Consider the following 22,307-nt stretch of genomic DNA (forward strand, 5'->3'; position numbering starts at 1 on the left):
AGGCGCATCTTGTGTGAGTGTGAGTGAGTGTGAGTGTGTGTGTGTGTGTAGAGAGAGACAGCCCCCCGCCCCGCCCCGCCCATCACCCCCGTCCCTGGGAGCCCGCGGGACCCGGCCGGCGAACTCAACCGGCCCGGCCCCGCGCGGGAGGCGGCGGCGGGGAAGCCCAGAGAGGCTCGGCTTCTTGAGCGGGGCAGGGGCGCCCTCCGCCGCCGTCTAGGGCCACACCACCCTGAACGCCCCCGATCTCGTCTGGTCTGGGAAGCTAAGCAGGGTCGGGCCCGGTTAGTACTTGGATGGGAGACCGCCTGGGAATACCGGGTGCCACAGGCTGCTGCTTTTTTTTTTTTTTTTTTTTTTTTTTGCCTCTTGTTCTGTCCCCTTTCTGGGAGCGCGGCGGCGGCCCGGGGTGGGGGTCACCCCCACCCTCAGCGCCCGCGCGGTGCCTGGCGCCCCAGCCCGCACCGTGGGGCCTCCTCTTGTCCCAAGCCGCGACACCGCCGCCACGCGGCAGCATGCGTGGCATCTGGACTGTCAGGTCTCAGACCAAAGGTCTGCTCTGTGGGAACCGACACGCTGGAGGAAACCTTGAGAGTCTGAGAGGGGAGGGAGTTCCAGAAGAAGGCCAGGATGTCATTTTGAGGGAGTATGTGACCAGAACTCGTCCCGTTGCTTTTGGGGTTCTATGGGCTACACGCAGGAATCTTTGGTGGTGGCACCTGATGTTGGGGGATCCGGAGTCACACCCAGACCTGCTCCACAGGCCTCCTTTTACTTTTCTCTTCGGATTCATTATTTTTAAAAAGTGTCTCTTACCTCTAGGATTGCATTTTCTTTTCTCTCTCTCTTCAAGCAGATGATGGGAGTACAAGTATTCAGGTGACATGTGACGCCCGTGCCCCCCTCCCCCCTGCGTTCTTTTTTTTTTTTTTTTTTTGAGACAGAGTCTCGTTTTGCTGCCCAGGCTAGAGTGAGTGCCATGGCGTCAGCCTAGCTCACAGCAACCTCAATCTCCGGGCTCAAGCAATCCTGCTGCCTCAGCCTCCCGAGTAGTTGGGACTACAGGCATGCACCACCACGCCCGGCTGTGTTTTTCTATATATATTAGTTGGCCAATTAATTTCTTTCTATTTTTAGTAGAGACGGGGTCTCGCTCTTGCTCAGGCTGGTTTCGAACTCCTGACCTGGAGCAATCCGCCCGCCTCGGCCTCCCAGAGAGCTAGGATTACAGGCGTGAGCCACCGCGCCCGGCCCCCCCTGTGTTCTTATTCATATACCTCTCATGTTGTTCCAGCGTATTGTGGGGGTACCAATGTTAAGGTCGGGTGCCTTGCCCTCTCCAAGCCTCCCCCCTCGGGTCAGAGCTTCAAGTGCGCCCATCCCCCAGTCGGTGCGCACCCACCCCATGCCTAATGGATGTGTATGCCCCTCCCCTCCCCCCACCCGCCCGACACCCACCCGACGAAGGTGATTCCTCTCTGTCCACTTAGGCGTCCATCCGTTCGTACCAATTTGCTGGTGAGCGCGCTCACGTGGTGCTCGTGTGTCCATTCTTGGGATACCTGGCCTACTGGAACGGGTTCCAGCTCTGGCCAGGAGAACACGAGAGGCGCCCTCTCACCGCTGCTCCTCACAGCCGAATGGCACTCCGTGGTGTCCACGCGCCACATTTTATTGATGCACTCCTGGATGGATGGGCACTCGGGTCGCTTCCACGTCTTTGCGATTGTGAATTGTGCCCTAACTGTCACCCTAACCCTTACCCAGCCCGTCTCCTCTGCCCCTGCCTGACGCACTCCTCCCCGGCCAGGCCCGTCACTGTCCTGGGCCCCCGCCTGACCGGCTCCTCCCCGCCCGGCCTGTCACCGTCCTCTGCCCCTGCCTGACACGCTCCTTCCCGCCCGCCCGGCCTCTCACCGTCCTGGGCCCCTGCCTGACCGGCTCCTCCGTCGCCTGGGCCTTCCAAGGGCTTGGTGTGGACGCTGCTTCCAGGAAGCCCACCAGAAACCCGGCAGCAGGGTGGCCGCAGCAGTCTCCAGCAGCCGTCCCTAAGTCGCCTGAGTGCGGGGGACGTGCCCCCGCTGTGCCGCGGGGGCCCAGCCTGGTGTCTTCCCTGAGGCCCTGCGGCTGCCGGCTGGGCTGCCGCTCCCCGCAAGGGGAGAGCCGCGGAGGTGGGGACCGCCTCCTGATGGGGACGTACACGCAGCTCTCCACGTCGGATTCCGGGGCTCTCTGTCCTGCCCGAAGGCCCAGCTGGCCTGCGGGTCCTTAGAGTGGCAAAAACATCCGAAAACTGAGATTGAGGGTCCGGTGGGTGTCTGCACTTTTGTGCTGGGCACCCCAGGGAGGCCCGGGGGCTGGCTGGACAACGTGGTCTGCTGGGCGGGGGGGTTGGAGGAGCAACTGATGCCCTTTGCACTTTGGGTAGCAAGAGTCTGAGGTGTCTCTGAGCCCTGTGCCCTGTGGGGGGGGGGCGGAGGGGAGGAGGAGGAGGAGGAGGAGGAGGAGGAGGTGGGAAGGGCCGGGGCCTGCAGTCCTGTTCCCGGGGTGGCACGGCAAGTGGCTTCTTCCACAGGCTGCTTGGCCTGGGCTCCCTGCACCTGGGCCTTTGGAGGACCGGCCCTGTGCTTGCCAACACTTCCTGCAGGGACCCAGAGCTGGGAGGTGGCATCTCTCAGCCCTGGGTCGGGCAGAGCCCCAGCGGGCCATGCCCACAACCTCTCTCAGCACCGGTCCCCCAGAAGGCTCCTTTGGGACCAGGATTCTCTTGCGGTGACTCTTTAAGGTCTGGCCCCTGGATGGAGGGGCACCAGGAGTAGAGGAGCAGGAAGGGGAAGGGGGTGGCCATGCGAGGGGACACTTTGAGGCCGAGTCCCAGCTTCAGCCTGATCCTCCTGGGAACCCCGCTCTGAGACAAGGAGCCGGGCTTCGCATTCCCACAGCAGCCAGTCGTGGGCTGAGGACACCTGGGGCGTTGGGAACTCCCTGGCTTCTCCTTGGTTTAACGTCTAGAGCTGCTTGTGAATCGCGCCGCCACACACACCCGAGCGAGCGCAGGTGTCTTCCGCACAGACTGCGGGCCTCGCTCTTCTGAACGCCGCTAGCTCGCCACCCACCCACGGGTGAACCCGGTCAGGGTGCTTTCTCTAAGGGGCAGACTCTTTTCCGGGCGGGCTACCGGTGTCTCTGTTTGCTCGTTTCTTTCTTCCATTTCGGGAAAGTCTTCCTTGCTGGGTGTGGAAATCTCCTATGCCTTCCCTCGCCTATTCTGTCAGCTTTAAAATTCTCTTTCAGTTGCCACCCTCACAGATGGATTAGGAAACTCTTTCCGGTGCACTCATTAGTGAAATGACCTCCAGGAAGCTGGAATCCAATATCTAATGGCCGATTTTTAGCGAGTCCACACGCCAGGGTGGTCGGGGCCAATGCAGCCCCGGCCAGGCCCAGGCCCCTTGGACTGGGCCACAGGAGGACACGGAGGAGGGTCCCGGCCCCCACGAAGCGGTGCCGGCAGTTCTCCACGGGCTTGGGCGTTTTCCAGAGGTAGGAGATGGAGGGGACTGATTTCTTCAGCGCCCCCCAAACCACGCCACCCCACCCCACCCATGGGACACATCCCCAGAGAGAGACGCCCCATACACTGGCTGTGCCCCAGCCCTGGCCCGGGGGAATAGGCGGCAGCCCACCCACAGGGCGGGGGGGGGGGGCGCAGCTGAAAGGGGTTGTGGGGGAGGGCGGCCCCTGGCTGGGGTCAAAGGGCGAGCGTCCCGCGCGTGCGCAGTCAGCGGCAGGCAGCGACGCGCTGGGGGTGGGCAGCGGGTAGGTGAAGGAGGCCGGGCGAGGAGACGAGGGGGGCTGGGAGGGCTCCACCTTGGCGAGTCCAGCCGTGGAGGCGCATCTTGTGTGAGTGTGAGTGAGTGTGAGTGTGTGTGTGTGTGTAGAGAGAGACAGCCCCCCGCCCCGCCCCGCCCATCACCCCCGTACCTGGGAGCCCGCGGGACCCGGCCGGCGAACTCAACCGGCCCGGCCCGGCGCGGGAGGCGGCGGCGGGGAAGCCCAGAGAGGCTCGGCTTCTTGAGCGGGGCAGGGGCGCCCTCCGCCGCCGTCTAGGGCCACACCACCCTGAACGCCCCCGATCTCGTCTGCTCTGGGAAGCTAAGCAGGGTCGGGCCCGGTTAGTACTTGGATGGGAGACCGCCTGGGAATACCGGGTGCCACAGGCTGCTGCTTTTTTTTTTTTTTTTTTTTTTTTTTGCCTCTTGTTCTGTCCCCTTTCTGGGAGCGCGGCGGCGGCCCGGGGTGGGGGTCACCCCCACCCTCAGCGCCCGCGCGGTGCCTGGCGCCCCAGCCCGCACCGTGGGGCCTCCTCTTGTCCCAAGCCGCGACACCGCCGCCACGCGGCAGCATGCGTGGCATCTGGACTGTCAGGTCTCAGACCAAAGGTCTGCTCTGTGGGAACCGACACGCTGGAGGAAACCTTGAGAGTCTGAGAGGGGAGGGAGTTCCAGAAGAAGGCCAGGATGTCATTTTGAGGGAGTATGTGACCAGAACTCGTCCCGTTGCTTTTGGGGTTCTATGGGCTACACGCAGGAATCTTTGGTGGTGGCACCTGATGTTGGGGGATCCGGAGTCACACCCAGACCTGCTCCACAGGCCTCCTTTTACTTTTCTCTTCGGATTCATTATTTTTAAAAAGTGTCTCTTACCTCTAGGATTGCATTTTCTTTTCTCTCTCTCTTCAAGCAGATGATGGGAGTACAAGTATTCAGGTGACATGTGACGCCCGTGCCCCCCTCCCCCCTGCGTTCTTTTTTTTTTTTTTTTTTTGAGACAGAGTCTCGTTTTGCTGCCCAGGCTAGAGTGAGTGCCATGGCGTCAGCCTAGCTCACAGCAACCTCAATCTCCGGGCTCAAGCAATCCTGCTGCCTCAGCCTCCCGAGTAGTTGGGACTACAGGCATGCACCACCACGCCCGGCTGTGTTTTTCTATATATATTAGTTGGCCAATTAATTTCTTTCTATTTTTAGTAGAGACGGGGTCTCGCTCTTGCTCAGGCTGGTTTCGAACTCCTGACCTGGAGCAATCCGCCCGCCTCGGCCTCCCAGAGAGCTAGGATTACAGGCGTGAGCCACCGCGCCCGGCCCCCCCTGTGTTCTTATTCATATACCTCTCATGTTGTTCCAGCGTATTGTGGGGGTACCAATGTTAAGGTCGGGTGCCTTGCCCTCTCCAAGCCTCCCCCCTCGGGTCAGAGCTTCAAGTGCGCCCATCCCCCAGTCGGTGCGCACCCACCCCATGCCTAATGGATGTGTATGCCCCTCCCCTCCCCCCACCCGCCCGACACCCACCCGACGAAGGTGATTCCTCTCTGTCCACTTAGGCGTCCATCCGTTCGTACCAATTTGCTGGTGAGCGCGCTCACGTGGTGCTCGTGTGTCCATTCTTGGGATACCTGGCCTACTGGAACGGGTTCCAGCTCTGGCCAGGAGAACACGAGAGGCGCCCTCTCACCGCTGCTCCTCACAGCCGAATGGCACTCCGTGGTGTCCACGCGCCACATTTTATTGATGCACTCCTGGATGGATGGGCACTCGGGTGGCTTCCACGTCTTTGCGATTGTGAATTGTGCCCTAACTGTCACCCTAACCCTTACCCAGCCCGTCTCCTCTGCCCCTGCCTGACGCACTCCTCCCCGGCCAGGCCCGTCACTGTCCTGGGCCCCCGCCTGACCGGCTCCTCCCCGCCCGGCCGGTCACCGTCCTCTGCCCCTGCCTGACACGCTCCTTCCCGCCCGGCCTCTCACCGTCCTCGGCCCCTGCCTGACCGGCTCCTCCGTCGCCTGGGCCTTCCAAGGGCTTGGTGTGGATGCTGCTTCCAGGAAGCCCTCCAGAAACCCGGCAGCAGGGTGGCCGCAGCAGTCTCCAGCAGCCGTCCCTAAGTCGCGTGAGTGCGGGGGACGTGCCCCCGCTGTGCCGCGGGGGCCCAGCCTGGTGTCTTCCCTGAGGCCCTGCGGCTGCCGGCTGGGCTGCGGCTCCCCGCAAGGGGAGAGCCGCGGAGGTGGGGACTGGGGACGTACACGCAGCTCTCCACGTCGGATTCCGGGGCTCTCTGTCCTGCCCGAAGGCCCAGCTGGCCTGCGGGTCCTTAGAGTGGCAAAAACCTCCGAAAACTGAGACTGAGGGTCCGGTGGGTGTCTGCACTTTTGTGCTGGGCACCCCAGGGAGGCCCGGGGGCTGGCTGGACAACGCGGTCTGCTGGGCGGGGGGGGGGGGGGGGGGGGGTTGGAGGAGCAACTGATGCCCTTTGCACTTTGGGTAGCAAGAGTCTGAGGTGTCTCTGAGCCCTGTGCCCTGTGGGGGCGGGGCGGGGGGGAGGAGGAGGAGGAGGAGGAGGAGGTGGGAAGGGCCGGGGCCTGCAGTCCTGTTCCCGGGGTGGCACGGCAAGTGGCTTCTTCCACAGGCTGCTTGGCCTGGGCTCCCTGCACCTGGGCCTTTGGAGGACCGGCCCTGTGCTTGCCAACACTTCCTGCAGGGACCCAGAGCTGGGAGGTGGCATCTCTCAGCCCTGGGTCGGGCAGAGCCCCAGCGGGCCATGCCCACAACCTCTCTCAGCACCGGTCCCCCAGAAGGCTCCTTTGGGACCAGGATTCTCTTGCGGTGACTCTTTAAGGTCTGGCCCCTGGATGGAGGGGCACCAGGAGTAGAGGAGCAGGAAGGGGAAGGGGGTGGCCATGCGAGGGGACACTTTGAGGCCAAGTCCCAGCTTCAGCCTGATCCTCCTGGGAACCCCGCTCTGAGACAAGGAGCCGGGCTTCGCATTCCCACAGCAGCCAGTCGTGGGCTGAGGACACCTGGGGCGTTGGGAACTCCCTGGCTTCTCCTTGGTTTAACATCTAGAGCTGCTTGTGAATCGCGCCGCCACACACACCCGAGCGCAGGTGTCTTCCGCACAGACTGCGGGCCTCGCTCTTCTGAATGCCGCTGGCTCGCCACCCACCCACGGGTGAACCTGGTCAGGGTGCTTTCTCTCAGGGGCAGACTCTTTTCCGGGCGGGCTACCGGTGTCTCTGTTTGCTCGTTTCTTTCTTCCATTTCGGGAAAGTCTTCCTTGCTGGGTGTGGAAATCTCCTATGCCTTCCCTCGCCTATTCTGTCAGCTTTAAAATTCTCTTTCAGTTGCCACCCTCACAGATGGATTAGGAAACTCTTTCCGGTGCACTCATTAGTGAAATGACCTCCAGGAGGCTGGAATCCAATATCTAATGGCCGATTTTTAGCGAGTCCACACGCCAGGGTGGTCGGGGTCCAATGCAGCCCCGGCCAGGCCCAGGCCCCTTGGACTGGGCCACAGGAGGACACGGAGGAGGGTCCCGGCCCCCACGAAGCGGTGCCGGCAGTTCTCCACGGGCTTGGGCGTTTTCCAGAGGTAGGAGATGGAGGGGACTGATTTCTTCAGCGCCCCCCAAACCACGCCACCCCACCCCACCCATGGGACACATCCCCAGAGAGAGACGCCCCATACACTGGCTGTGCCCCAGCCCTGGCCCGGGGGAATAGGCGGCAGCCCACCCACAGGGCGAGGGGGGGGGCGCAGCTGAAAGGGGTTGTGGGGGAGGGCGGCCCCTGGCTGGGGTCAAAGGGCGAGCGTCCCGCGCGTGCGCAGTCAGCGGCAGCGACGCGCTGGGGGTGGGCAGCGGGTAGGTGAAGGAGGCCGGGCGAGGAGACGAGGGGGGCTGGGAGGGCTCCACCTTGGCGAGTCCAGCCGTGGAGGCGCATCTTGTGTGAGTGTGAGTGAGTGTGAGTGTGTGTGTGTGTGTATAGAGAGACAGCCCCCCACCCCGCCCCGCCCCGCCCATCACCCCCGTCCCTGGGAGCCCGCCGGACCCGGCCGGCGAACTCAACCGGCCCGGCCCGGCGCGGGGCCTGGGGCGGGAGGCGGCGGCGGGGAAGCCCAGAGAGGCTCGGCTTCTCGAGCGGGGCAGGGGCGCCCTCCGCCGCCGTCTAGGGCCACACCACCCTGAACGCCCCCGATCTCGTCTGGTCTCGGAAGCTAAGCAGGGTCGGGCCTGGTTAGTACTTGGATGGGAGACCGCCTGGGAATACCGGGTGCCACAGGCTGCTGCTTTTTTTTTTTTTTTTTTTTCTTGCCTCTTGTTCTGTCCCCTTTCTGGGAGCGAGGCGGCGGCCCGGGGTGGGGGTCACCCCCACCCTCAGCGCCCGCGCGGTGCCTGGCGCCCCAGCCCGCACCGTGGGGCCTCCTCTTGTCCCAAGCCGCGACACCGCGGCCACGCGGCAGCATGCGTGGCATCTGGACTGTCAGGTCTCAGACCAAAGGTCTGCTCTGTGGGAACCGACACGCTGGAGGAAACCTTGAGAGTCTGAGAGGGGAGGGAGTTCCAGAAGAAGGCCAGGATGTCATTTTGAGGGAGTATGTGACCAGAACTCGTCCCGTTGCTTTTGGGGTTCTATGGGCTACACGCAGGAATCTTTGGTGGTGGCACCTGATGTTGGGGGATCCGGAGTCACACCCAGACCTGCTCCACAGGCCTCCTTTTACTTTTCTCTTCGGATTCATTATTTTTAAAAAGTGTCTCTTACCTCTAGGATTGCATTTTCTTTTCTCTCTCTTTTCAAGCAGATGATGGGAGTACAAGTATTCAGGTGACATGTGTTGCCCGTGCCGCCCTCCCCCCTGTGTTCTTTTTTTTTTTTTTTTTTTTGAGACAGAGTCTCGTTTTGCTGCCCAGGCTAGAGTGAGTGCCATGGCGTCAGCCTAGCTCACAGCAACCTCAATCTCCGGGCTCAAGCAATCCTGCTGCCTCAGCCTCCCGAGTAGTTGGGACTACAGGCATGCACCACCACGCCCGGCTGTGTTTTTCTATATATATTAGTTGGCCAATTAATTTCTTTCTATTTTTAGTAGAGACGGGGTCTCGCTCTTGCTCAGGCTGGTTTCGAACTCCTGACCTGGAGCAATCCGCCCGCCTCGGCCTCCCAGAGAGCTAGGATTACAGGCGTGAGCCACCGCGCCCGGCCCCCCCTGTGTTCTTATTCATATACCTCTCATGTTGTTCCAGCGTATTGTGGGGGTACCAATGTTAAGGTCGGGTGCCTTGCCCTCTCCAAGCCTCCCCCCTCGGGTCAGAGCTTCAAGTGCGCCCATCCCCCAGTCGGTGCGCACCCACCCCATGCCTAATGGATGTGTATGCCCCTCCCCTCCCCCCACCCGCCCGCCCGACACCCACCCGATGAAGGTGATTCCTCTCTGTCCACTTAGGCGTCCATCCGTTCGTACCAGTTTGCTGGTGAGCGCGCTCACGTGGTGCTCGTGTGTCCATTCTTGGGATACTTGGCTTACTGGAACGGGTTCCAGCTCTGGCCAGGAGAACACGAGAGGCGCCCTCTCACCGCTGCTCCTCACAGCCGAATGGCACTCCGTGGTGTCCACGCGCCACATTTTATTGATGCACTCCTGGATGGATGGGCACTCGGGTCGCTTCCACGTCTTTGGGATTGTGAATTGTGCCCTAACTGTAACCCTAACCCTTACCCAGCCCGTCTCCTCTGCCCCTGCCTGACGCACTCCTCCCCGGCCAGGCCCGTCACTGTCCTGGGCCCCCGCCTGACCGGCTCCTCCCCGCCCGGCCGGTCACCGTCCTCTGCCCCTGCCTGACACGCTCCTTCCCGCCCGGCCTCTCACCGTCCTCGGCCCCTGCCTGACCGGCTCCTCCGTCGCCTGGGCCTTCCAAGGGCTTGGTGTGGATGCTGCTTCCAGGAAGCCCTCCAGAAACCCGGCAGCAGGGTGGCCGCAGCAGTCTCCAGCAGCCGTCCCTAAGTCGCGTGAGTGCGGGGGACGTGCCCCCGCTGTGCCGCGGGGGCCCAGCCTGGTGTCTTCCCTGAGGCCCTGCGGCTGCCGGCTGGGCTGCGGCTCCCCGCAAGGGGAGAGCCGCGGAGGTGGGGACTGGGGACGTACACGCAGCTCTCCACGTCGGATTCCGGGGCTCTCTGTCCTGCCCGAAGGCCCAGCTGGCCTGCGGGTCCTTAGAGTGGCAAAAACCTCCGAAAACTGAGACTGAGGGTCCGGTGGGTGTCTGCACTTTTGTGCTGGGCACCCCAGGGAGGCCCGGGGGCTGGCTGGACAACGCGGTCTGCTGGGCGGGGGGGGGGGGGGTTGGAGGAGCAACTGATGCCCTTTGCACTTTGGGTAGCAAGAGTCTGAGGTGTCTCTGAGCCCTGTGCCCTGTGGGGGCGGGGCGGGGGGGAGGAGGAGGAGGAGGAGGAGGAGGTGGGAAGGGCCGGGGCCTGCAGTCCTGTTCCCGGGGTGGCACGGCAAGTGGCTTCTTCCACAGGCTGCTTGGCCTGGGCTCCCTGCACCTGGGCCTTTGGAGGACCGGCCCTGTGCTTGCCAACACTTCCTGCAGGGACCCAGAGCTGGGAGGTGGCATCTCTCAGCCCTGGGTCGGGCAGAGCCCCAGCGGGCCATGCCCACAACCTCTCTCAGCACCGGTCCCCCAGAAGGCTCCTTTGGGACCAGGATTCTCTTGCGGTGACTCTTTAAGGTCTGGCCCCTGGATGGAGGGGCACCAGGAGTAGAGGAGCAGGAAGGGGAAGGGGGTGGCCATGCGAGGGGACACTTTGAGGCCAAGTCCCAGCTTCAGCCTGATCCTCCTGGGAACCCCGCTCTGAGACAAGGAGCCGGGCTTCGCATTCCCACAGCAGCCAGTCGTGGGCTGAGGACACCTGGGGCGTTGGGAACTCCCTGGCTTCTCCTTGGTTTAACATCTAGAGCTGCTTGTGAATCGCGCCGCCACACACACCCGAGCGCAGGTGTCTTCCGCACAGACTGCGGGCCTCGCTCTTCTGAATGCCGCTGGCTCGCCACCCACCCACGGGTGAACCTGGTCAGGGTGCTTTCTCTCAGGGGCAGACTCTTTTCCGGGCGGGCTACCGGTGTCTCTGTTTGCTCGTTTCTTTCTTCCATTTCGGGAAAGTCTTCCTTGCTGGGTGTGGAAATCTCCTATGCCTTCCCTCGCCTATTCTGTCAGCTTTAAAATTCTCTTTCAGTTGCCACCCTCACAGATGGATTAGGAAACTCTTTCCGGTGCACTCATTAGTGAAATGACCTCCAGGAGGCTGGAATCCAATATCAAACGGCCGATTTTTAGCGAGTCCACACGCCAGGGTGGTCGGGGTCCAATGCAGCCCCGGCCAGGCCCAGGCCCCTTGGACTGGGCCACAGGAGGACACGGAGGAGGGTCCCGGCCCCCACGAAGCGGTGCCGGCAGTTCTCCACGGGCTTGGGCGTTTTCCAGAGGTAGGAGATGGAGGGGACTGATTTCTTCAGCGCCCCCCAAACCACGCCACCCCACCCCACCCATGGGACACATCCCCAGAGAGAGACGCCCCATACACTGGCTGTGCCCCAGCCCTGGCCCGGGGGAATAGGCGGCAGCCCACCCACAGGGCGAGGGGGGGGGCGCAGCTGAAAGGGGTTGTGGGGGAGGGCGGCCCCTGGCTGGGGTCAAAGGGCGAGCGTCCCGCGCGTGCGCAGTCAGCGGCAGCGACGCGCTGGGGGTGGGCAGCGGGTAGGTGAAGGAGGCCGGGCGAGGAGACGAGGGGGGCTGGGAGGGCTCCACCTTGGCGAGTCCAGCCGTGGAGGCGCATCTTGTGTGAGTGTGAGTGAGTGTGAGTGTGTGTGTGTGTGTATAGAGAGACAGCCCCCCACCCCGCCCCGCCCCGCCCATCACCCCCGTCCCTGGGAGCCCGCCGGACCCGGCCGGCGAACTCAACCGGCCCGGCCCGGCGCGGGGCCTGGGGCGGGAGGCGGCGGCGGGGAAGCCCAGAGAGGCTCGGCTTCTCGAGCGGGGCAGGGGCGCCCTCCGCCGCCGTCTAGGGCCACACCACCCTGAACGCCCCCGATCTCGTCTGGTCTCGGAAGCTAAGCAGGGTCCGGCCTGGTTAGTACTTGGATGGGAGACCGCCTGGGAATACCGGGTGCCACAGGCTGCTGCTTTTTTTTTTTTTTTTTTTTCTTGCCTCTTGTTCTGTCCCCTTTCTGGGAGCGAGGCGGCGGCCCGGGGTGGGGGTCACCCCCACCCTCAGCGCCCGCGCGGTGCCTGGCGCCCCAGCCCGCACCGTGGGGCCTCCTCTTGTCCCAAGCCGCGACACCGCGGCCACGCGGCAGCATGCGTGGCATCTGGACTGTCAGGTCTCAGACCAAAGGTCTGCTCTGTGGGAACCGACACGCTGGAGGAAACCTTGAGAGTCTGAGAGGGGAGGGAGTTCCAGAAGAAGGCCAGGATGTCATTTTGAGGGAGTATGTGACCAGAACTCGTCCCGTTGCTTTTGGGGTTCTATGGGCTACACGCAGGAATCTTTGGTGGTGGCACCTGATGTTGGGGGATCCGGAGTCACACCCAGACCTGCTCCACAGGCCTCCTTTTACTTTTCTCTTCGGATTCATTATTTTTAAAAAGTGTCTCTTACCTCTAGGATTGCATTTTCTTTTCTCTCTCTTTTCAAGCAGATGATGGGAGTACAAGTATTCAGGTGACATGTGTTGCCCGTGCCGCCCTCCCCCCTGTGTTCTTTTTTTTTTTTTTTTTTTTGAGACAGAGTCTCGTTTTGCTGCCCAGGCTAGAGTGAGTGCCATGGCGTCAGCCTAGCTCACAGCAACCTCAATCTCCGGGCTCAAGCAATCCTGCTGCCTCAGCCTCCCGAGTAGTTGGGACTACAGGCATGCACCACCACGCCCGGCTGTGTTTTTCTATATATATTAGTTGGCCAATTAATTTCTTTCTATTTTTAGTAGAGACGGGGTCTCGCTCTTGCTCAGGCTGGTTTCGAACTCCTGACCTGGAGCAATCCGCCCGCCTCGGCCTCCCAGAGAGCTAGGATTACAGGCGTGAGCCACCGCGCCCGGCCCCCCCTGTGTTCTTATTCATATACCTCTCATGTTGTTCCAGCGTATTGTGGGGGTACCAATGTTAAGGTCGGGTGCCTTGCCCTCTCCAAGCCTCCCCCCTCGGGTCAGAGCTTCAAGTGCGCCCATCCCCCAGTCGGTGCGCACCCACCCCATGCCTAATGGATGTGTATGCCCCTCCCCTCCCCCCACCCGCCCGCCCGACACCCACCCGATGAAGGTGATTCCTCTCTGTCCACTTAGGCGTCCATCCGTTCGTACCAGTTTGCTGGTGAGCGCGCTCACGTGGTGCTCGTGTGTCCATTCTTGGGATACTTGGCTTACTGGAACGGGTTCCAGCTCTGGCCAGGAGAACACGAGAGGCGCCCTCTCACCGCTGCTCCTCACAGCCGAATGGCACTCCGTGGTGTCCACGCGCCACATTTTATTGATGCACTCCTGGATGGATGGGCACTCGGGTCGCTTCCACGTCTTTGGGATTGTGAATTGTGCCCTAACTGTAACCCTAACCCTTACCCAGCCCGTCTCCTCTGCCCCTGCCTGACGCACTCCTCCCCGGCCAGGCCCGTCACTGTCCTGGGCCCCCGCCTGACCGGCTCCTCCCCGCCCGGCCGGTCACCGTCCTCTGCCCCTGCCTGACACGCTCCTTCCCGCCCGGCCTCTCACCGTCCTCGGCCCCTGCCTGACCGGCTCCTCCGTCGCCTGGGCCTTCCAAGGGCTTGGTGTGGATGCTGCTTCCAGGAAGCCCTCCAGAAACCCGGCAGCAGGGTGGCCGCAGCAGTCTCCAGCAGCCGTCCCTAAGTCGCGTGAGTGCGGGGGACGTGCCCCCGCTGTGCCGCGGGGGCCCAGCCTGGTGTCTTCCCTGAGGCCCTGCGGCTGCCGGCTGGGCTGCGGCTCCCCGCAAGGGGAGAGCCGCGGAGGTGGGGACTGGGGACGTACACGCAGCTCTCCACGTCGGATTCCGGGGCTCTCTGTCCTGCCCGAAGGCCCAGCTGGCCTGCGGGTCCTTAGAGTGGCAAAAACCTCTGAAAACTGAGACTGAGGGTCCGGTGGGTGTCTGCACTTTTGTGCTGGGCACCCCAGGGAGGCCCGGGGGCTGGCTGGACAACGCGGTCTGCTGGGCGGGGGGGGGGGGGGGGGGGTGTTGGAGGAGCAACTGATGCCCTTTGCACTTTGGGTAGCAAGAGTCTGAGGTGTCTCTGAGCCCTGTGCCCTGTGGGGGCGGGGCGGGGGGGAGGAGGAGGAGGAGGAGGAGGAGGTGGGAAGGGCCGGGGCCTGCAGTCCTGTTCCCGGGGTGGCACGGCAAGTGGCTTCTTCCACAGGCTGCTTGGCCTGGGCTCCCTGCACCTGGGCCTTTGGAGGACCGGCCCTGTGCTTGCCAACACTTCCTGCAGGGACCCAGAGCTGGGAGGTGGCATCTCTCAGCCCTGGGTCGGGCAGAGCCCCAGCGGGCCATGCCCACAACCTCTCTCAGCACCGGTCCCCCAGAAGGCTCCTTTGGGACCAGGATTCTCTTGCGGTGACTCTTTAAGGTCTGGCCCCTGGATGGAGGGGCACCAGGAGTAGAGGAGCAGGAAGGGGAAGGGGGTGGCCATGCGAGGGGACACTTTGAGGCCAAGTCCCAGCTTCAGCCTGATCCTCCTGGGAACCCCGCTCTGAGACAAGGAGCCGGGCTTCGCATTCCCACAGCAGCCAGTCGTGGGCTGAGGACACCTGGGGCGTTGGGAACTCCCTGGCTTCTCCTTGGTTTAACATCTAGAGCTGCTTGTGAATCGCGCCGCCACACACACCCGAGCGCAGGTGTCTTCCGCACAGACTGCGGGCCTCGCTCTTCTGAATGCCGCTGGCTCGCCACCCACCCACGGGTGAACCTGGTCAGGGTGCTTTCTCTCAGGGGCAGACTCTTTTCCGGGCGGGCTACCGGTGTCTCTGTTTGCTCGTTTCTTTCTTCCATTTCGGGAAAGTCTTCCTTGCTGGGTGTGGAAATCTCCTATGCCTTCCCTCGCCTATTCTGTCAGCTTTAAAATTCTCTTTCAGTTGCCACCCTCACAGATGGATTAGGAAACTCTTTCCGGTGCACTCATTAGTGAAATGACCTCCAGGAGGCTGGAATCCAATATCAAACGGCCGATTTTTAGCGAGTCCACACGCCAGGGTGGTCGGGGTCCAATGCAGCCCCGGCCAGGCCCAGGCCCCTTGGACTGGGCCACAGGAGGACACGGAGGAGGGTCCCGGCCCCCACGAAGCGGTGCCGGCAGTTCTCCACGGGCTTGGGCGTTTTCCAGAGGTAGGAGATGGAGGGGACTGATTTCTTCAGCGCCCCCCAAACCACGCCACCCCACCCCACCCATGGGACACATCCCCAGAGAGAGACGCCCCATACACTGGCTGTGCCCCAGCCCTGGCCCGGGGGAATAGGCGGCAGCCCACCCACAGGGCGAGGGGGGGGGCGCAGCTGAAAGGGGTTGTGGGGGAGGGCGGCCCCTGGCTGGGGTCAAAGGGCGAGCGTCCCGCGCGTGCGCAGTCAGCGGCAGCGACGCGCTGGGGGTGGGCAGCGGGTAGGTGAAGGAGGCCGGGCGAGGAGACGAGGGGGGCTGGGAGGGCTCCACCTTGGCGAGTCCAGCCGTGGAGGCGCATCTTGTGTGAGTGTGAGTGAGTGTGAGTGTGTGTGTGTGTGTATAGAGAGACAGCCCCCCACCCCGCCCCGCCCCGCCCATCACCCCCGTCCCTGGGAGCCCGCCGGACCCGGCCGGCGAACTCAACCGGCCCGGCCCGGCGCGGGGCCTGGGGCGGGAGGCGGCGGCGGGGAAGCCCAGAGAGGCTCGGCTTCTCGAGCGGGGCAGGGGCGCCCTCCGCCGCCGTCTAGGGCCACACCACCCTGAACGCCCCCGATCTCGTCTGGTCTCGGAAGCTAAGCAGGGTCGGGCCTGGTTAGTACTTGGATGGGAGACCGCCTGGGAATACCGGGTGCCACAGGCTGCTGCTTTTTTTTTTTTTTTTTTTTCTTGCCTCTTGTTCTGTCCCCTTTCTGGGAGCGAGGCGGCGGCCCGGGGTGGGGGTCACCCCCACCCTCAGCGCCCGCGCGGTGCCTGGCGCCCCAGCCCGCACCGTGGGGCCTCCTCTTGTCCCAAGCCGCGACACCGCGGCCACGCGGCAGCATGCGTGGCATCTGGACTGTCAGGTCTCAGACCAAAGGTCTGCTCTGTGGGAACCGACACGCTGGAGGAAACCTTGAGAGTCTGAGAGGGGAGGGAGTTCCAGAAGAAGGCCAGGATGTCATTTTGAGGGAGTATGTGACCAGAACTCGTCCCGTTGCTTTTGGGGTTCTATGGGCTACACGCAGGAATCTTTGGTGGTGGCACCTGATGTTGGGGGATCCGGAGTCACACCCAGACCTGCTCCACAGGCCTCCTTTTACTTTTCTCTTCGGATTCATTATTTTTAAAAAGTGTCTCTTACCTCTAGGATTGCATTTTCTTTTCTCTCTCTTTTCAAGCAGATGATGGGAGTACAAGTATTCAGGTGACATGTGTTGCCCGTGCCGCCCTCCCCCCTGTGTTCTTTTTTTTTTTTTTTTTTTGAGACAGAGTCTCGTTTTGCTGCCCAGGCTAGAGTGAGTGCCATGGCGTCAGCCTAGCTCACAGCAACCTCAATCTCCGGGCTCAAGCAATCCTGCTGCCTCAGCCTCCCGAGTAGTTGGGACTACAGGCATGCACCACCACGCCCGGCTGTGTTTTTCTATATATATTAGTTGGCCAATTAATTTCTTTCTATTTTTAGTAGAGACGGGGTCTCGCTCTTGCTCAGGCTGGTTTCGAACTCCTGACCTGGAGCAATCCGCCCGCCTCGGCCTCCCAGAGAGCTAGGATTACAGGCGTGAGCCACCGCGCCCGGCCCCCCCTGTGTTCTTATTCATATACCTCTCATGTTGTTCCAGCGTATTGTGGGGGTACCAATGTTAAGGTCGGGTGCCTTGCCCTCTCCAAGCCTCCCCCCTCGGGTCAGAGCTTCAAGTGCGCCCATCCCCCAGTCGGTGCGCACCCACCCCATGCCTAATGGATGTGTATGCCCCTCCCCTCCCCCCACCCGCCCGCCCGACACCCACCCGATGAAGGTGATTCCTCTCTGTCCACTTAGGCGTCCATCCGTTCGTACCAGTTTGCTGGTGAGCGCGCTCACGTGGTGCTCGTGTGTCCATTCTTGGGATACTTGGCTTACTGGAACGGGTTCCAGCTCTGGCCAGGAGAACACGAGAGGCGCCCTCTCACCGCTGCTCCTCACAGCCGAATGGCACTCCGTGGTGTCCACGCGCCACATTTTATTGATGCACTCCTGGATGGATGGGCACTCGGGTCGCTTCCACGTCTTTGGGATTGTGAATTGTGCCCTAACTGTAACCCTAACCCTTACCCAGCCCGTCTCCTCTGCCCCTGCCTGACGCACTCCTCCCCGGCCAGGCCCGTCACTGTCCTGGGCCCCCGCCTGACCGGCTCCTCCCCGCCCGGCCGGTCACCGTCCTCTGCCCCTGCCTGACACGCTCCTTCCCGCCCGGCCTCTCACCGTCCTCGGCCCCTGCCTGACCGGCTCCTCCGTCGCCTGGGCCTTCCAAGGGCTTGGTGTGGATGCTGCTTCCAGGAAGCCCTCCAGAAACCCGGCAGCAGGGTGGCCGCAGCAGTCTCCAGCAGCCGTCCCTAAGTCGCGTGAGTGCGGGGGACGTGCCCCCGCTGTGCCGCGGGGGCCCAGCCTGGTGTCTTCCCTGAGGCCCTGCGGCTGCCGGCTGGGCTGCGGCTCCCCGCAAGGGGAGAGCCGCGGAGGTGGGGACTGGGGACGTACACGCAGCTCTCCACGTCGGATTCCGGGGCTCTCTGTCCTGCCCGAAGGCCCAGCTGGCCTGCGGGTCCTTAGAGTGGCAAAAACCTCCGAAAACTGAGACTGAGGGTCCGGTGGGTGTCTGCACTTTTGTGCTGGGCACCCCAGGGAGGCCCGGGGGCTGGCTGGACAACGCGGTCTGCTGGGCGGGGGGGGGGGGGTTGGAGGAGCAACTGATGCCCTTTGCACTTTGGGTAGCAAGAGTCTGAGGTGTCTCTGAGCCCTGTGCCCTGTGGGGGCGGGGCGGGGGGGAGGAGGAGGAGGAGGAGGAGGAGGTGGGAAGGGCCGGGGCCTGCAGTCCTGTTCCCGGGGTGGCACGGCAAGTGGCTTCTTCCACAGGCTGCTTGGCCTGGGCTCCCTGCACCTGGGCCTTTGGAGGACCGGCCCTGTGCTTGCCAACACTTCCTGCAGGGACCCAGAGCTGGGAGGTGGCATCTCTCAGCCCTGGGTCGGGCAGAGCCCCAGCGGGCCATGCCCACAACCTCTCTCAGCACCGGTCCCCCAGAAGGCTCCTTTGGGACCAGGATTCTCTTGCGGTGACTCTTTAAGGTCTGGCCCCTGGATGGAGGGGCACCAGGAGTAGAGGAGCAGGAAGGGGAAGGGGGTGGCCATGCGAGGGGACACTTTGAGGCCAAGTCCCAGCTTCAGCCTGATCCTCCTGGGAACCCCGCTCTGAGACAAGGAGCCGGGCTTCGCATTCCCACAGCAGCCAGTCGTGGGCTGAGGACACCTGGGGCGTTGGGAACTCCCTGGCTTCTCCTTGGTTTAACATCTAGAGCTGCTTGTGAATCGCGCCGCCACACACACCCGAGCGCAGGTGTCTTCCGCACAGACTGCGGGCCTCGCTCTTCTGAATGCCGCTGGCTCGCCACCCACCCACGGGTGAACCTGGTCAGGGTGCTTTCTCTCAGGGGCAGACTCTTTTCCGGGCGGGCTACCGGTGTCTCTGTTTGCTCGTTTCTTTCTTCCATTTCGGGAAAGTCTTCCTTGCTGGGTGTGGAAATCTCCTATGCCTTCCCTCGCCTATTCTGTCAGCTTTAAAATTCTCTTTCAGTTGCCACCCTCACAGATGGATTAGGAAACTCTTTCCGGTGCACTCATTAGTGAAATGACCTCCAGGAGGCTGGAATCCAATATCAAACGGCCGATTTTTAGCGAGTCCACACGCCAGGGTGGTCGGGGTCCAATGCAGCCCCGGCCAGGCCCAGGCCCCTTGGACTGGGCCACAGGAGGACACGGAGGAGGGTCCCGGCCCCCACGAAGCGGTGCCGGCAGTTCTCCACGGGCTTGGGCGTTTTCCAGAGGTAGGAGATGGAGGGGACTGATTTCTTCAGCGCCCCCCAAACCACGCCACCCCACCCCACCCATGGGACACATCCCCAGAGAGAGACGCCCCATACACTGGCTGTGCCCCAGCCCTGGCCCGGGGGAATAGGCGGCAGCCCACCCACAGGGCGAGGGGGGGGGCGCAGCTGAAAGGGGTTGTGGGGGAGGGCGGCCCCTGGCTGGGGTCAAAGGGCGAGCGTCCCGCGCGTGCGCAGTCAGCGGCAGCGACGCGCTGGGGGTGGGCAGCGGGTAGGTGAAGGAGGCCGGGCGAGGAGACGAGGGGGGCTGGGAGGGCTCCACCTTGGCGAGTCCAGCCGTGGAGGCGCATCTTGTGTGAGTGTGAGTGAGTGTGAGTGTGTGTGTGTGTGTATAGAGAGACAGCCCCCCACCCCGCCCCGCCCCGCCCATCACCCCCGTCCCTGGGAGCCCGCCGGACCCGGCCGGCGAACTCAACCGGCCCGGCCCGGCGCGGGGCCTGGGGCGGGAGGCGGCGGCGGGGAAGCCCAGAGAGGCTCGGCTTCTCGAGCGGGGCAGGGGCGCCCTCCGCCGCCGTCTAGGGCCACACCACCCTGAACGCCCCCGATCTCGTCTGGTCTCGGAAGCTAAGCAGGGTCGGGCCTGGTTAGTACTTGGATGGGAGACCGCCTGGGAATACCGGGTGCCACAGGCTGCTGCTTTTTTTTTTTTTTTTTTTTCTTGCCTCTTGTTCTGTCCCCTTTCTGGGAGCGAGGCGGCGGCCCGGGGTGGGGGTCACCCCCACCCTCAGCGCCCGCGCGGTGCCTGGCGCCCCAGCCCGCACCGTGGGGCCTCCTCTTGTCCCAAGCCGCGACACCGCGGCCACGCGGCAGCATGCGTGGCATCTGGACTGTCAGGTCTCAGACCAAAGGTCTGCTCTGTGGGAACCGACACGCTGGAGGAAACCTTGAGAGTCTGAGAGGGGAGGGAGTTCCAGAAGAAGGCCAGGATGTCATTTTGAGGGAGTATGTGACCAGAACTCGTCCCGTTGCTTTTGGGGTTCTATGGGCTACACGCAGGAATCTTTGGTGGTGGCACCTGATGTTGGGGGATCCGGAGTCACACCCAGACCTGCTCCACAGGCCTCCTTTTACTTTTCTCTTCGGATTCATTATTTTTAAAAAGTGTCTCTTACCTCTAGGATTGCATTTTCTTTTCTCTCTCTTTTCAAGCAGATGATGGGAGTACAAGTATTCAGGTGACATGTGTTGCCCGTGCCGCCCTCCCCCCTGTGTTCTTTTTTTTTTTTTTTTTTTGAGACAGAGTCTCGTTTTGCTGCCCAGGCTAGAGTGAGTGCCATGGCGTCAGCCTAGCTCACAGCAACCTCAATCTCCGGGCTCAAGCAATCCTGCTGCCTCAGCCTCCCGAGTAGTTGGGACTACAGGCATGCACCACCACGCCCGGCTGTGTTTTTCTATATATATTAGTTGGCCAATTAATTTCTTTCTATTTTTAGTAGAGACGGGGTCTCGCTCTTGCTCAGGCTGGTTTCGAACTCCTGACCTGGAGCAATCCGCCCGCCTCGGCCTCCCAGAGAGCTAGGATTACAGGCGTGAGCCACCGCGCCCGGCCCCCCCTGTGTTCTTATTCATATACCTCTCATGTTGTTCCAGCGTATTGTGGGGGTACCAATGTTAAGGTCGGGTGCCTTGCCCTCTCCAAGCCTCCCCCCTCGGGTCAGAGCTTCAAGTGCGCCCATCCCCCAGTCGGTGCGCACCCACCCCATGCCTAATGGATGTGTATGCCCCTCCCCTCCCCCCACCCGCCCGCCCGACACCCACCCGATGAAGGTGATTCCTCTCTGTCCACTTAGGCGTCCATCCGTTCGTACCAGTTTGCTGGTGAGCGCGCTCACGTGGTGCTCGTGTGTCCATTCTTGGGATACTTGGCTTACTGGAACGGGTTCCAGCTCTGGCCAGGAGAACACGAGAGGCGCCCTCTCACCGCTGCTCCTCACAGCCGAATGGCACTCCGTGGTGTCCACGCGCCACATTTTATTGATGCACTCCTGGATGGATGGGCACTCGGGTCGCTTCCACGTCTTTGGGATTGTGAATTGTGCCCTAACTGTAACCCTAACCCTTACCCAGCCCGTCTCCTCTGCCCCTGCCTGACGCACTCCTCCCCGGCCAGGCCCGTCACTGTCCTGGGCCCCCGCCTGACCGGCTCCTCCCCGCCCGGCCGGTCACCGTCCTCTGCCCCTGCCTGACACGCTCCTTCCCGCCCGGCCTCTCACCGTCCTCGGCCCCTGCCTGACCGGCTCCTCCGTCGCCTGGGCCTTCCAAGGGCTTGGTGTGGATGCTGCTTCCAGGAAGCCCTCCAGAAACCCGGCAGCAGGGTGGCCGCAGCAGTCTCCAGCAGCCGTCCCTAAGTCGCGTGAGTGCGGGGGACGTGCCCCCGCTGTGCCGCGGGGGCCCAGCCTGGTGTCTTCCCTGAGGCCCTGCGGCTGCCGGCTGGGCTGCGGCTCCCCGCAAGGGGAGAGCCGCGGAGGTGGGGACTGGGGACGTACACGCAGCTCTCCACGTCGGATTCCGGGGCTCTCTGTCCTGCCCGAAGGCCCAGCTGGCCTGCGGGTCCTTAGAGTGGCAAAAACCTCCGAAAACTGAGACTGAGGGTCCGGTGGGTGTCTGCACTTTTGTGCTGGGCACCCCAGGGAGGCCCGGGGGCTGGCTGGACAACGTGGTCTGCTGGGCGGGGGGGGTTGGAGGAGCAACTGATGCCCTTTGCACTTTGGGTAGCAAGAGTCTGAGGTGTCTCTGAGCCCTGTGCCCTGTGGGGGGGGCGGGGGGGGAGGAGGAGGAGGAGGAGGAGGAGGTGGGAAGGGCCGGGGCCTGCAGTCCTGTTCCCGGGGTGGCACGGCAAGTGGCTTCTTCCACAGGCTGCTTGGCCTGGGCTCCCTGCACCTGGGCCTTTGGAGGACCGGCCCTGTGCTTGCCAACACTTCCTGCAGGGACCCAGAGCTGGGAGGTGGCATCTCTCAGCCCTGGGTCGGGCAGAGCCCCAGCGGGCCATGCCCACAACCTCTCTCAGCACCGGTCCCCCAGAAGGCTCCTTTGGGACCAGGATTCTCTTGCGGTGACTCTTTAAGGTCTGGCCCCTGGATGGAGGGGCACCAGGAGTAGAGGAGCAGGAAGGGGAAGGGGGTGGCCATGCGAGGGGACACTTTGAGGCCGAGTC

At 63.0% G+C, this 22,307-nt stretch overlaps 3 non-coding genes and 3 pseudogenes across 3 annotated transcripts; all 6 read left to right on the forward strand.

Annotated features, from left to right (window-relative positions):
* Nucleotides 1-214: 214 nt before the first annotated feature.
* LOC142868392 (uncharacterized) lies at nucleotides 215-333 on the forward strand (annotated as a pseudogene).
* A 3,771-nt stretch (nucleotides 334-4,104) lies between these two features.
* On the forward strand, nucleotides 4,105-4,223 carry LOC142868398 (uncharacterized; annotated as a pseudogene).
* A 3,774-nt stretch (nucleotides 4,224-7,997) lies between these two features.
* Nucleotides 7,998-8,116, forward strand: LOC142868355 (5S ribosomal RNA). Its single transcript, XR_012917373.1, has one exon. It is a non-coding gene; the product is annotated as a 5S ribosomal RNA (ribosomal RNA).
* A 3,769-nt stretch (nucleotides 8,117-11,885) lies between these two features.
* LOC142868387 (uncharacterized) lies at nucleotides 11,886-12,004 on the forward strand (annotated as a pseudogene).
* Nucleotides 12,005-15,780: 3,776 nt separating this feature from the next.
* On the forward strand, nucleotides 15,781-15,899 carry LOC142868366 (5S ribosomal RNA). The gene has a single exon (XR_012917384.1). It is a non-coding gene; the product is annotated as a 5S ribosomal RNA (ribosomal RNA).
* Nucleotides 15,900-19,666: 3,767 nt separating this feature from the next.
* Nucleotides 19,667-19,785, forward strand: LOC142868377 (5S ribosomal RNA). Its single transcript, XR_012917395.1, has one exon. It is a non-coding gene; the product is annotated as a 5S ribosomal RNA (ribosomal RNA).
* The last annotated feature ends 2,522 nt before the right edge of the window (nucleotides 19,786-22,307 follow it).

This window comes from Microcebus murinus, unplaced genomic scaffold (assembly GCF_040939455.1).
Source record: "Microcebus murinus isolate Inina unplaced genomic scaffold, M.murinus_Inina_mat1.0 scaf030_hap2_Mmur4.0, whole genome shotgun sequence".
Classification (NCBI taxonomy): Eukaryota; Metazoa; Chordata; class Mammalia; order Primates; family Cheirogaleidae; genus Microcebus; species Microcebus murinus.